Genomic DNA, 11,202 nt, shown 5'->3' on the forward strand with positions numbered 1-11,202 from the left:
AAACACCTATGAACATCATCAGACTGACAGGGTTCCTGCTTTATTTATCAGTTTAAAGTAGATTTGTATCTCTTAAGCCGCTGCAAGCATTTTGTGCAGGTGGTGGAGTTCTCCTCCCCCCCCCCCAGCTTCACAGCAGCTGTCTCCACTGGGAAATGCCAAAAAAGGTACAGTCCCCGCGTTGCAAATCACAATGTGAGGGGCTGCTATGCCCAAGAGCAATAGACTAGCCTAGTAGTACACTACAAGACTTCAGGCTGAATGAACACCTGAGTTCCTGAAGGAAAAACAAAGCTTTCCCTATAAATTTTTTTAATGCTGCAGCTGCCAGAATGAGTTTGGTAAGGCAGTGAGCTGCTGCAGCTTCGTGAGCAAGTGTGAGAGCAGCTAGGTTGGGGAAGTTGACCAGCGTGGTTGATGTCTGTATCTACACAGTACTGTGGCATAAAATAAACCGTGTAACAGAACTGGAAGGGTGAGTACCTCGGAGGATTTTTTAAAAAAATGCACCCAAACCCCCCCTAGTTAAAAAAAAAAAAAAAAAAAAAAATTGCTAATGCATTTTCCACCCACAGCATTCCCTTGCAGCTGGATACACCTTAGCTGAGTAAGAAACAGTTGGTAAGTGGTTGATTTTCAGTGCAGCCAGTCCTTGACCAAAATGTTTGAAACCAAAAGGAGCTTTTTTGTTGAATCGAATGCACTCCAAATCAGATCTTCAAGTCAGCATAACTTTCAGTCCTTGTGTTTTCCCTGCCTTTGCTTTATACTTGGTTTTTCTCACCTCTACATATTTTTTTCTCAGGTGTTGATCCCCTGCAGACTAGCTGACTAGCTTTTGATTCAGAGAAATTGACTCAATAATTTGATTAACTATTAAGTAGGTATTCTTTATTGGCAGCGCTGGATGCACGGGGGATCGCTCCACCTATCGTGCACACCGTCGGGTCTAATTGTGCAGGTTAAATACATGTTCTACATACATAGTCACTAGATTTCCAAGAAATGTTATACATATTCATTAGTTTTCTGGGAAACTATTAGCATATGCAAATGTCCTTTACGCATTGAAGATCTCTGGTGGTCTTCCATAGTCTTCCTCACTTGTCCGCTATTTGACTCTTCTCAGGTGATTCTGCGCAGTATGGTCTTTTACATGTTTTAATACATCAGTGCTCGTTAGTGCTCTTATTATCTAAGTTCTCATTAGTGGTGTAAAAACCATATGGTTAGTTTAACCTAAATTATCTACAAGGACGAGAACAAAGGCAGGAGTTCTTATCTTTTCTGGCCCTATCTATTCAAGCAAGGCCTCTACTTGAGCCTTCTCGACAAGATCGTAAATTTATCAAACATTTAATTAAGTTTTGTGACTGTTCATGGTTCGTTCTTGCTCATCACTCCCAAGTACCAGTCTCTGACAGGCTTAATCCTTGACGAGCACCAGTCTTTGGTATGTAAAGTTACAGAGAGACAATCATTAAGCAATTAGCAGTTCGTTCTCTATATCACTTTACATCGTCACGGCAAAACTGTAACTGAAATGGGGACAGTCACAACTTTAATTTCGTGTCTGTGTCTTTTATCTCCATGCACCTTGCCATTTCCTCCACAGGGAAAGAAAAACCCACTGCCTCCAAAGCATCCTCCTACTCTTGTACATTCTCATCCAGATCTGTCTTAATTACTATGCTTTAGATAAGCATGCAAACTGATCTTTGAGATGCTGTTTTATACACTGCATACCGCATAGTGTTTGGGCCTGCCCTAAAACAGGGTTTAAAAGGGAAAGTTCTTGCAGCAAGCTAGATTGTAGTGCTGAAAAAGAAATGCTTCAGGACACTTGTGTAACTTTCCACACAGCCAGCAAACTCAAGACACAAAGATCGCCCTCCTCCTCCCCTCCATTACCACTTCTGACGGTCATTTCCTCTGAGCACTGAGGCACTGGCTTCCCTCCAGTAGAAGGAATGTGCCATTTCCCTTAGTGGTGTTTACAGAGTAACTGTCACGTCCTTGTGAATTGTTATGCACAGACAATACAGCAGATGTGGGAAAAAATACAAGCATAAATATGAGCGCTAAGGAGAGAGAGGGAGTATTAACACTTGTATGAATACTTGAGACACTTTTTGTGAAGACGCTGGGAGAGCCAAGCAGTCTAACGTCAGTGAAGAGGAACTGCAGAGGACGTCCTGCAGCAATTTGCAATTATTTAGTCTACTAGGAATGTGATAGATAAGGTTGCTTTTTCTTGAAACTGGCAGGTTGAACCACAGTCCTTCACTTGCAATTGCTCTAAGAGAGAGTTAAGCACATACTTAATTCTGAACTACAGCTAGTTAAGAATTTGAATGACTGAAGCAGAGAGTTTCTTGGCAACGATGTGCACTTGTTTTAGCAAGAGCAGAGGGGAGATGGATATGAAGAAAAACACCAAAGACACAGAGGTGAACTGAGTAAATAAAGTTGTGTAAGGAACAGCCTACAGAGGAGACAATTTTGAGCTCGTAGTGTTAGTGTGCTAAGGCTGGGACAGCAGAAGGACACTCAGATTGACTGATTCTCCTTGTGTAAACAAGACTTGCACAGCCTTGTGACCAGGGTTGTACTGACCATCACCCATTACCAGTTAATCTCTATTCCAAATCAAAAGGACCTACAAAACCTCAAACATGGGCTCTCCCTCAAGTTGTAGTAGTAGCAGCATATACCAGAGTTAGTTACGAAAGCCCAACATGTTGGCTTGAAATGCATCCTCTTCAGTAAGGCAGGATGTTGAGACACAGTGTTGGCAACTGTTCACACATTATAGGCATATGTGTCTGGACAGGCAGCATGCAGATATGTAGTTAAATTTGGAAGTTTGGCACACCCAGGATGGTATCTAAAATAATATTTCATCCAGCAGAACAGTGCTGCTTCCAAGAGGAAAGGCCATATGGGAGATGGTGTGATAGCTGATCTCACTAAAACCTGTTAGTGAAACTTGCTCTGAGATCATGGCTAACAGAAGGCTCTGCTCTGGAGGGCAGAGAGAAATCCTCTCTTTTGCCAGAAAGGTTATGTGCCCTGGAGTCTGCTGAGGAAATAGCAGAGCACAGATTTATCCCAAAGATGGGAACAGAAGAGCTTTGGCCAGTCACCTCCTAGTGCTGTCAGTGGCAGGTGGAGAAGGGGATTGCAAGTTGCGTACAGAAGGTAAGAGGTCAGACAAATGGACCTGAGGACTTGGACCTCACGAGAAGCAGCTAGCCTAACATCATGAGCTAGAAAAATGCCATCTTCAGGCAACCACTGTTCCACAACACTCACAGTGGACCAACTGCCCTAAAAGAGCTAACCAGACCCCAAATTAAATGGAGCAAAGCTCTTGCCATAAATAATTCAGTGGGAAAAGTATCTTTTTGTATCAGCACCCAAGTCAGCCTTCCATTTGCTAGGTTGTAAACTGGAACCACAGCAGTTACTTCATGATAACCCAGGGCTAGTTACCATAGAAGAGCAGGTATGAAACACAACCCTTAGTGTGTCCTGTGGTAGTTTACACATATGCTCAGAGCCTACTAGATCAGATCATGTAGTTGACAGGAAAGGGAGGAAAAGTCTCAAAATGGGAAAAAAAAACCCAAAGGAAATGCACATTAGTGGAACATACTTCCAAATAGAATTGCCAGATCCTGTCACATGTGTGTGCGGGTGTTTGGCTTCAAAGCAAATGGAGCTCTTTTCTTGGAAAAACAACTACAATAAATAAATAAATAGGATGAAGGGCTTAGATTGAACTTCTTAACCCCCTTAATTTCCTCATATACTGGCTACAGACTCCAAGATGATTCTATCTTACTCTGTTATTTTGATCATTGGTGCTTTGAAGGAAAAATAGAAACACTAGTGTCTTAAAAGACATCTCTTTCTTATTGGCTGATTTGTGTAAGAGGCATTTTCATGTTACCGAAGTGTGATAAGCAATAAGAAAATTAATTTTTAAATCTGACCTTTGAAGTGCAAAGCCTCAGTCCTTGCTCAAAATTTGGTTCTTTAAGGTTTGTTCTAGGATCCCATCCTCTTGGCATGGCTTTGTCTTTACCTCACTGTGACTAAGGATGTGCTGTAAAAATAGGATAATTTTTGTTTTTCTCTCACAAATGTTGTGAAGCAGCTGATGTTTTTTGCTGTGGGCATGAAATGGAATGAAAAGGTGGTGCTGCAGTGTGCTGTGCTAGGTACATATTTATCAGGGACACCAGCGGAACTGTATTTAATAACATCAGGGTACTGTACCTAATAATATGCACCCAATGCAGTGTGTACATCAGACACACAGATATATATCACTCCACAGCGTCCTTGATCTATCCAACAATTGCTGTTTATATTATTTAAGACGTATAATTTTCTTGGCAGACAAGCTGACTAAAGAAAACGAACACACATAAAATTGTAGCCAATGCACTTGGACTAAGTGGGTTCCTGCTTTACTGTAAAAAGAAATTGTACTACTTTTGTTTTAAACTAAAATTAGTTAATTACTGCTTATCTAAGTTCACCCTACAGCATACTAGAATACTTATGACACGCATCTGAAAAGGGAAATACAAATTATATTTTGCTCCAGTGTAGGAATAAAATTCCATTGTTCTCTGACCAGAACTGACTTGGATAGAAATGTTTAAGTGGCTTTTATGCTCTCCACAGAAATTCTCACTTACTTTTGTTTTGTCATGTTACTTCCCTAATTGTCTTCCTCTTGTAGAGAAACACTTGATGCTATAAACTAAATGGAGAATATAGGTGTGAATGCAAAAGATGATTAAGTGGTTTTATTTTATGGAAATAACGAGGTCTGTAAAACATGCCTCATCTACTTCCCCTTCCTGTTGGTGACTAACAAGGATGGACCCCTGTACTTTTTCCAAATAGGAGCTTTGGATATGATATAACTATATAGTTACAAGAGTAGCTTTTGCACAGCTTAGTAAGTCATAGATACGATCTTCTATAATAAGCCAAAGACTGTTTGCCCACACCACTCACACTGGAAGTGCCTGAAGAACCAGCCAGCCAGCCCTGGAGATACAAAAAGGTAAATACTGGAAGCAGCTCAATTAAAAGTCAAGACCATAGAGAAGAGAAGTGCGCTCTCACTCTCTTGCTCACTCTCTTGACACCCAGAACATCCTGGCAGGCAATCTAAAGAAAGAAGGAATGAAAGACTCCAATCAGTGAGTAACACAGACTGAGAAGTCTCAACAGGGATTACTAGCTATTGCCTTGCTGCCTTACTGCCCAGTTGTAGTAATGATCATGAGAAATAAAAAGCCCAGAAAATGGAGCAGGAGCTTGAGTGTTTTCTTTCTGGTTTTGTTGCTGGGCAGCATACCCCGTTAATTTGCTGTCTGTGCATGGGGGGGTCCTGTATGCAAATGATTCTGTAAACAGTGCTATGAAGAATTTCCTGAAAATGAGCCTATGCCCACTATCCATATGAGTAGATGTGCTTAAATTTTAAAGAGCTGCTCTTCAGAAACTGCTTTGTACCTTGGTAAGCTCTGTCTGTTGCACTGTGAGACTGGAAAAGGAAAATGAGATTTATCTGAAAATATTCATTACTCATCAGTAGTGAAAATTAGAGAATTTACAAAATAAACTCTAGAGAAATTACTTGCATCTTTATACTAGTAATTATAGCAGATTATCCTTCTAGATCATGGACTAGTCACAGACTTTTATGTCCTTCTTCAAGTAAGGCCAGTACCCCTAGCTGGCCTCCCAGGACTTGCCTAAACTTAAATATTCAAAAAAATTAATCTGAATGAATTAAAAATATGAACTAAAAGTGAACTATCGTAGTCTCTGTGTTACATCCTGTACAGACACTATTATGTAGAATGAAAAAAAGGTTAACATTTATTTTGTTGCTTTCACTTCCAAAGACCATTCAGCTAAACTGAATTACAACCTCTTAAATGTCAAACAGTGCTGTCCCTTGCAGGTTTGAAGCAGTCTTTAAAAAGTCATAATTTGATACAATTTTCCTGAGAGTCTTCGTGTAGTTAAAACCTTGTATGAGTGGTGCCCAAACTTTCTAGCTAGACAGGCCATTTCTCTCATGTCAGAGGCAGACCTTTAGTTCCAGAAGTGCACACCTAAAATTTGCAGTGAAAGAGAGCAGAGAAATTACTAACGTTCTGTGCTTCTCACACAGGCACAGAATTTGTTAGTGAAATGTGCCCAGTGACCATACAAAATAACTTTACTCCATTCTGCAAGGGAAAATTAAAAGCTTTCCAGCAGTCCCTACAGGATAATTCCTATCTGACCCTCAGTTTGGAAATCTTGTGTTTTGCCTCTTTACCCCGTTCTTTTTTTTAGCATCTCCAAAAAGTACACCGTTCCAGACTGTTCTTCTGTGTTGCAACACAGAGCAAGTAACTGAGAGCCAATATATTTTAACAGATAGTTTGGAGAGCTACTTGACTCTATTTCTAAATTAAAACGTTTGTCCCTCTCTTTGAAATACTCGGTTTGTGGTCTGCAAAAGTCAGAATACTGGAGCAAGACAGATAGGAAGTTGGATCACCAGAGCATGTACAATAAACTGGTTAAGATACATCCATTTCTCTGAGTGGAATCACACTTGTGGCCCTTCTGAAATTCTGCCATCATTTAACACATCGCCATGTTAGCCCACACTCTTATTTTTTTGCTATGAACAGACCTACCTAATGATTTGCTTAGAGAAGCAAAGGAAGCACAGAAAAGCTTTGCATGTGAGTATGTGTGCAATACTTTCTAAAAAGAACTGGACTACAATAAGTGTGTTTCTGTCATCTTCAGACATGTGAAGCTTAGGTAGAAGAGATTACAGGAACAGTATTTAATAATGTATCTGCAGGATGAATTAATTATTGGTATAAGCCTGAAAAGGCTGGAATGCAGTTGTATATAGGAGGCTGTACAGAGGGAAGGCCTGGGAAATGTATGAAGAGTGCTTAGTCCTGAGTGGATAATCAAATGCGCAGACCAGGATGAAAAGGAGATCAAAGTATTTCAGCCTTTCCAGAGAGCATTGATGTACCCTAGACAGCTAAGCCAGCATGAATTCATCCCCTTTGGAGCTGTATTTCATCTCACTACTGTTGTCTAAAGTCAAACACAATAGACCTGACATGTGAGCTCACTGTGTCTCCAGTAACCAACAAAGGACTTTCAACAATTTTGTCCCCAGTGATCAGTACCGAGTCTAAAAGAAAAAAAGAGAAAGCCACTGTATGTGATTTGGTTATCATCAATATTGTATTCCTATTCAAAACAGCCATCAGAAATGCCTGCTGCTTCTTAAAAAGCAGAATGTAAGCAGGAAATATTTATTGATTTACTCTGTGCATTTTTTTCCTATAAATACGTAACAAGGGAAGAAAGGTATTTTTAAAAGTTAGCTTTTGAAGTGAACAGCAGATACCTACAAGGAGAAGATACCTGTTGTGCAGCTAACAGTACAGGAAAAACTGGGTAATTATTATCATCTGGTCGCTGAATGTAAAGGAAGAATACTGTCACTGCACTGGAGAACTTCTCAGAGTGTTTGTAGAAGACACACAGCCTTTACAACTGACCAGGTTACGTACATACTGGTACAACATGTTATGGTAAACATACTGTTCATTCTTCCTGCTAGAATGCAATTGCTTTGGATTTTTTCCTAAAGACACCAGGCTTACAAAATCTTTTTTTTTTTTCCTTCTTTTTTCTCTTTTTTTTCGCCTTTTTTTTTTTCCTGGCTTTTCACAGCTTCTTCCCTGTCCCTAATAAATTTTGAACACACTTGTCAAATTTCATTGCTACTGGCTGAAGGAGGTAAGTCTCTAATGTGTTTGCTGCTGGATACTTCATGCAGTCTCCTGTAGAGCAGAGACCCACATCTCCATCCCACTGAGCACAAGCCTTCAACACACACTGAACAGGAATCTGTATGTTTGATTCGTTGGCTGGATAATCAGTACACATAGCTCAAAATCAACTAGAGTGTGCACCCCCTCATGCCCTTACCTTCTGGTAAAAACATGAAGCAGTAGGACTACTGTGTGGGAGGAAAGCCAAGGAACTGGGAGGGGGCAAGGAATATGCGGTGGGAGCAAAGGGTGTTTTGACAGTGATGTACAGAACACAAATGACACACCTCCGTAAGGAACCAGGCTTCTCAATTCAGCAGCCCCCAAGACCATGAACTTCTGCTCTGGTCCTTTCCACATTGTACAAGCATGTAAACATCACCTGCCTAACTTGTCCTGCTTCTAACACTCATGTTTATGAAAAGCAGGAGCTGTACCTGACCTCAAGCAAAGCAAAAGAAAATATTAGCTCCTTTCCCTTGCACAAATGCTCAGTGCCGTGAGAGCTGTTACAGTGGATGGCAGGGGGGAAGGCTGCTTTGGCAACAGAAAATACTTGGATCCAAACGGCTGGGCTGAACCTCCCCGACTCGAATACGATTCTCACCACAGGATTTTTACTGATTATAACTTTAAAGTATTGTCCTGTTATTGTACAGGCTGAATAATTTCGGAAGTAACTCTTTCTTCTGAGCGCTGCAGGTTGCAGTTATGTTACTACTTCATGAGTGATTATGTCCCCAGATGTTCATCTCTGCTTTCCAGACCCCTCCCTGCTGTGCTTACTTAGTCATTTGGTGTGGGGAACTGAAGAGATGAAGTGATCTGTCTAAGAAATAATCCATCATAAGAAAAGTTTTATTTTTCAGCCACATCAGTCTCCCTTATGCTAGCGCACAGCAGGAGACAGCACTGTGATAAAAATTAGTAGTCTGGGATGACAGGCTGTTGTTTAAACTGTGCCACTGCCCCAAAATCACTTGTGACTTTTCTCCCTCAGTCTTTCGGGTCTAACAGAAGCTGTTTTAAAGAAATAAGTGTTTAAGGATGAAAGCCAAGTGTTCCCTGAAAAGCAGGCAAGTGAGCGAAGGGACAGCAGAGAAGACTGTACAGAAAGGCTCCTCATAAAATTACAATTACCTAAATATTTATTGCCAAAGAAAAGGCCTTCTGGCCCATTCCTTTTAATTCATTACTGCCAAATTGTTCTGCTGGCTGAAACCCCACCTGAAATGTAATAGTGGGTGCAATGTGATGTGTTTCTGCTGATGTCACTCAATAGTCACACTCCCACACACATACTGACACAGAAGCAGGGAAAAAAAAATCTTTTTTTTTTTTCCTCACAAATTCTGCAACTCCAGTCCTGGGAAGAACATGCTAATGGACCTCCCAGGAATGCATAATCTCATTCCCAACCCCAGTACTCTCATATACCCTTTTGCCTCTCTTCTGTTCCAGGATCTATTGTGTTTCCAGTGCATCAGTATTTGCAGGCATGAGAACATTGAAGTGGAAGGTAGAATATGAATCACTGTCACTAAAAACTGGTAGAAAAAGAGGCAGAGGTGGTCAGCAGAGAAGGACTTTGGAAAGCAAATCACCTGAGAAACTATGCTTTCTTCTACTGTCTTATTATTTTCAGAGTAACATGCATCTAGGTAAACCTGTGGACCTTCCAGTGTGCCTCACCTTTTCCTAGGGGAGCAAGTCACTATAGGAACCCAAATGTGATGCTTGAGTGTGTTATTATGAGCATTACTGTTCCTCTGGCTTTCCCCCCATTCGTTCACATTGTCTCCACAATAAGAAACCTTAGCTGAGGGGATAGCTCTTGCCAGTTGTAAGAAGTAAGGATCACAGACATGCGTAACTGAGTTCTTTTGTCCATAATGCTTATTAGAGGGAACAATATAAATTGACACATTAAAATTAAAAAACAAAAACATGCATCCTGCTAGAAGCTTCTGATCAGTGGACTGGGCTCTAGCAAAATTCTAGCTGTGCTTGACAGAACATAGTGTTTTACTGAAACAGCGTAATGGATTTTTTCTTGTTGGGTTTTTTTCAGATTTTTCCTAGAAGTAAGAGAGGTCAGAGCCTGGAAAGAATTTAGCCTGAACATAGACACTCTTTTTTTTCTGGAGCTGCAGGCACGGAACTAAGGAGTTCTTACAACGAAAGACAGGATTCTTTCTCTGAGGCATATTTCAGATAACAGAATTTAGAAACAGTTTGCGTAACTAAGTATAATTATGGTCAAAGGGCTGTTCTTCTATGCGTGTAGAAGAACCAGGAACTGGAACACAGAGAAAAGGGGAAGGGGAAATGAACGGGTCGGAGGCACTCCTGTGTCAGTTTGATGTGATTTTTGGATCCTGAACAGCCCGATACAAATTTTGGTGTAGCTGATGAGCCTCCCCACTGGGAAAGCTTAGCATTTCTGCATACCACGGTCGAGGCGCACATAAAACAATCTGCTGGTAACCCTGAAGCGCCGACTCCCCGCTTGAGCACGCGGGGAGCGATCCTTCGCTGCCGGAGGCGAGGCACCGCGCCGTGATTCGGCCGGCTGGCAAAGGGCTCGGCGCGGGCGCAGCGCCGGCGGCCAGCAGACAAACCGGTACCGGCTCGGGAGGGAGGGGAGCCCTGCAGAGGGAGCGAGACGGGGCAGTGCCGCAAAGGCGTGGCCCTGGGAGCCGACAAACACATAGTACACCGGACCCGTGCCGGGAGTACGCTTGAAATCCTGGCGAGGGAAGGGCTTTTGGGGGAAGCTTTGTGCAGCCGTAGAGGACCGCAGGGCTCTGCAGCGCTACCCGGGCTGGCGTTTCGCTGCTCCCGACGGAGGGTTCGGGGACCGCCGAGCGGGGATAAGGGGCTCCGGCTGCGCCGGGGCAGTCCTTCTGGGGCTCAGGCAGCTCGCCTTGGGCTTCCTCACCTGCTTTCACAGACACACACACACACACCCCCCGCCTCTGGTTTTTGGTTTCCCACTCTTGCCGGCTCCCCTTCCTCTCCTTCCGAGAATCTCTGTGCTGGCGTAGTCACATGTTTAGGCTTTGATGCCTTTAATCCCACCCTCACCGCCCGAGAGGGAGGAGAAGAATTTGCGGAAGAGAAGTGAGCAACAAGCGGAGCCGCAAAGGTAGAGCGGAAAGCGGAGCGCAGCTGCATGGACCGCCCGGCCCGCCGGGGGCGGAGAGCCGGCAGGAGGGGAGCGGAGGGGCCGGAGCAGCGGGGAGCCCGGCTCTGCCGCGGGCTGCGGGACGAGGCTGCCGAGCAGGAAAGGGTAAATCCACCCCCC

Source organism: Haliaeetus leucocephalus, unplaced genomic scaffold (genome assembly GCF_000737465.1).
Source record: "Haliaeetus leucocephalus isolate CR32 unplaced genomic scaffold, Haliaeetus_leucocephalus-4.0 Scaffold247, whole genome shotgun sequence".
Lineage (NCBI taxonomy): Eukaryota > Metazoa > Chordata > Aves > Accipitriformes > Accipitridae > Haliaeetus > Haliaeetus leucocephalus.